Genomic DNA, 4,318 nt, shown 5'->3' on the forward strand with positions numbered 1-4,318 from the left:
CAAACATTTATAGCACAGGTGCAGTGAAGAACATGAGGAAAATTACATTACATTGCATCAACATCTGAGTGAACTTTCAGAGCTAATCTCAAGTTCATCTGAACTCTGTTCTGTACAAAACATGACTGCCATCTGCTGATGACAGGATGTGCAGGTAAAATCGCCTTGCACGCCTCTGCAGCTGTCTTGTTGCCCCCTGCCTTCTGTGGATGAGGCAGGTGAGACCCTCCCTTGCATTCTCTGTTAGATGTCCACTAAAGGAGACTATACAGGTAAGCAAGTTTTTTACAACTTAAACATAACTTGGTGAAACATACAGGGGTTTAAGTGGTGGGTAATTTCAAATGCAATGTTTCAAACAAAGCTCAACAAATATCACCAAACATACAACTGTTTTATGTACAGCTTGGCTATCTGTATTGCTAGCTACCGGTACGGTAGCTGACACCCCCTGCTGGCCAGGGAGATAGCTGTGGCAGACCTATTGCCTCGACTGTCAGGAAACCCCTACAAGGGCCCTCCGCTCCTGGTCTTTCTCACTGTCAGCGTGGGTTTGGGAGGGGGGGGGGTGATTTGCTCCCGCTGGTCCCGCTGCTATTATGAAGAGCACCCTAAAATTAGAATGAGTATTAGTAGTAGACAGTATTAGATAGTTAGAAAGTACATTATTAACGTTAATGTGTGATAATGATAAAATTTCAAGCTTGCATAAGTAATGTTATTCATTTTAGATTTTTTTTTTAATCAGACAGTGGAAATGTACATTATGTGTTGCTGAAGTTATGTGGTTAATTCAAATGCAGCACAGCCCAGAGTAGCAGCAGCAGCAGCACAGCCCAGAGCCACAGCAAGAAATGGGAGCTTAAAAGAAGGTCAGCTAATCACATAGCCTGTCCACAAAGAAAACAAGTCCACTGGTTATTTTGAGGTGATAGTAATTTTCCCTGCTGCACCGCTACACTGGATCTTAGGGTTCCCCCCACCTGCCAAATCCCACTTTAACCCCTGTAAACATATGATATAAAAACTTCAAGTAGAAGTGCACATTTACTTTGCGGGGTGTCTTCATTCTGATGGAGAGACAAGTTGGACAAGACACTGGCACGGGCCTTGAGAGAATCCCAGTGATGCTTCATCTCTTTCACAAGGATCTTCTTCTATTCTTGAAGCCTATGAACACTCATGATCCTACAGAAGACTTACTTTTTCATGCTGAAATCAACAGAACCTGTAATATATTGATATGGAAGGTTAAGACCACTGTACAAAGTATGTAGCTTCAGAGATCATTTCTGTCATTCATATGCAAGCATGCACACTGTAACACCTACATGGAAGAATACACACAGTACATAAAATGCATACCACTGTTTGTAATTTGCCAGGATCAAGGATGTTCTGTGTCCAGGATATAATCTATGCACACTGTTTGCTCGGATGGAACGAGGCTGTTGTATTCTGCTACCGTGGCCTTCAAAGTGGTCTTCTATTGCTTTATTTATTCGATGGATTCTATGTCGACCTTTGTTGCTGTCTGAGAAACAAACAAAAACAAAAAAAAACAAATTACATTTTTTTTAACTCACAATGTCAATATGACCCTTTTGAAATTACAGCTATTTTAACAGAATGACAATACATTTTGCCAATCAGGTGAATCATAACAGCTTCACTAATGATATCAATGCTCATTTTATTGTGATTGTGGAGAATCCACTTGGGAGAGGTCCAACACATGAAACACTACTTTTTAGAACTGCATGGACATTGTAATTGTAAAGTGAATGAGGAAACGTTTCCAACTGTGGTCTGAATAGGCCTAAGATAATATTTTTTCGGTAGAGGAGTTGATAGCTTGTCTTAATACTGGTCATGAGGGCCTCAATCTTCTGACACAAAGCCTGTGGCGTGCCTTGATGGTCGGTTTCTCCTGACAAAGTGATTAACACAGCATCAGTTTCACAAAAAGACAAAAATGTTTTTTCATGTCAGATAATGTTCATCATTTTCTCACCATCTGCCTATTCCACAGTGTTTTATTCCAGTTGAAGCTGGGCTTTCAGGTCCTCCAACTGGATTTTTAGGGCTTTAAAAGTCTAAAATGACAAGCAAGATCATTATAAAAACCTACAAGCCATTAGAATGCATACAGTGTCTAACAGCAACTCAAGTCATGCAAAAGTTATAATACGTGGCAAGGCCATAAGTAAGTGCACAAAGCTGTATGTGCATTTCATTTACCCACACCAGGCCATAGCAGTAAAATCATATTGTTTCTACCTACCTTATGTTATCTCTGGGTCAGTGAATTAGCCAGGTTTCTGCTGGTTCCATCTTATGGACAGAAGTGTCAGCATGTCATTGCCTCCTACAGGTACACAGAGATGAGTTCTGCAAAAATGTCCTTGTAATAATAGTAATGTCATTTATTGTATAAGGTACAATTATATAGCACCTGCTTTTGACATGTGCTTAGTAGTGACTGCTATCCTGGAGAGAAACGTATTACACTGTTCCACTTCCTCCCCTAGTGTGGAACCAGCACTATCTTGTACAGCGAATACCTCCAGCTAGGCCCGGTAGTCCCCTTTACTTCAACTAAAGTCTAATCAAAATTCCACAATATTTAATATGTTATTCCCCGGCCCATGCCCCACCCTTCCACTATCTAATGTGTAAATTAGTGAGAAACCTTATGAGTAATCCTGCTTACAAACAAATATATGCACAGACAGATAAACAGGTGAAAACATAAACTCCTTGACAGAAGTAGATATATCAATTACTCTGGTATATGATAGTTGAATATCATTTATAGGATTGCACTTCATTTGATAACAATGTACTGCACTACACCAACCTCACATTTGAAGTCATGGGCTTTAGCATGTACAACTGACGGGAAGGACCTCATGTTCTGAACGGACAGAAGTGCAGGTCTGCAATTACATGTTTGGTTTTGCTGTGTATGTGATCCACAAATATGTGTCAGACAGTGTCAAAGACACCTCAAAAGTATAAAATAAGTCTGCCTCATAAATTGTTGCGAAGTTGAGGGTTGGTGGGCCAGTAGCCACTGGCTATCCACTCCATCGTTCCAAGTAGCCTGTCATCCATCACAGGTTAGCTCTGGCATGTTGAGATCATACCATCCTACAAAGTAACATTTAAATCCACTGTAATGTTATGACTGCCAAGGTTAGAATGCTATGTAATATGTTGCATATATAGCTCAGTGGTTTAGTAAAGCTTGCTGACTTGGTGGGCACTATCATGAATAAGTCATTTGTAAATGGTATGAATAAATAAGTGGCAACTGTCCATTCCTCCCCAAAAAAGTTTGCATGACAACCCTGATGTGCGCATTTCTTTGAGACATTAAATTCTTGTGAGAGTTGTTCAATTGCAACACATCTTTTTTGAAACTGGACAAAGGAAATGTTTCAAATAATTACCATTTATTGTGACCAAAGCAACTGCCCTCCCTTGGATCATCCTGGATGCCTCTGGTGGACAGCCACAGATGTGGACAGGCATCTCAATAGGCAAAAGTTGTACTGAAAGACATAAACACATGTGAATTAGGATAATTCATCATTAGCTACACACACACATAAGGCAGTCCGTAACTTACCAAAATGTGTAAGAGCCTTATCCACAACACACCTGGTTGGAGGCAATGGCTAGAAGAAATCAGCACACATGGCATCCCGGTTGTGGAGGACATAGGTTTTGTTGTGGCTGCTGATGTTGTATTCAGCACAGAGGAATGGACACAGGAGGCAGCCTCAGCAACTGACAGCCGCCCAGTTGTTCCCACACTGGCTGCAGGTGTTTGTTGCCATGTTCCCCTGTGCCAGCATGCTATTAACAAGGTCTTTTTGCCCTTCATCTCTCAGAAAAGAGAGCATTACAAGTGCTCCAGGGAGCCAGAGGAGCTCTTTGGTCTGCTGCTGCTTCTTCTAACTTATCATCAGAGCCACTCAAGGAGTGCTGCAGATCTTCCAGAAGACATTCTATTACAATTGTAAAAGAAATACATGGAGTGGCTATAAGAGGCCCAAGATTTTTTTGCCCACTGTTTGATCACTGGCATACAATCTAGCCAAAAACATGGAATTCACATTGTAACAGATAAACTAGTGATAGATAAACTTGTGAATGATGGGTTGGCAATTCCTGATCAACAGCTTCAAAACCTCATATCTCAAAAAAAGAAAAAAAATCAAGAGACACTAAAAATTAATGATTAATTCAGATCAATTCACGTATCCTCATAAAGCTTGTTTTGGAGACTTTTTTTTAGTCCAAGAGTTGA

At 40.6% G+C, this 4,318-nt stretch overlaps 1 long non-coding RNA gene across 1 annotated transcript; it reads right to left on the minus strand.

The window, feature by feature from the left end:
- LOC137188483 (uncharacterized) lies at positions 1 to 2,565 on the minus strand. Its single transcript, XR_010929423.1, has 5 exons — positions 2,285 to 2,565; positions 2,015 to 2,096; positions 1,868 to 1,930; positions 1,366 to 1,534; positions 1 to 1,228 (listed from the first exon to the last, which is right to left on the minus strand). It is a non-coding gene; the product is annotated as an uncharacterized lncRNA (long non-coding RNA).
- Positions 2,566 to 4,318: the final 1,753 nt, after the last annotated feature.

Source organism: Thunnus thynnus, chromosome 8 (genome assembly GCF_963924715.1).
Source record: "Thunnus thynnus chromosome 8, fThuThy2.1, whole genome shotgun sequence".
Taxonomy (NCBI): Eukaryota; Metazoa; Chordata; class Actinopteri; order Scombriformes; family Scombridae; genus Thunnus; species Thunnus thynnus.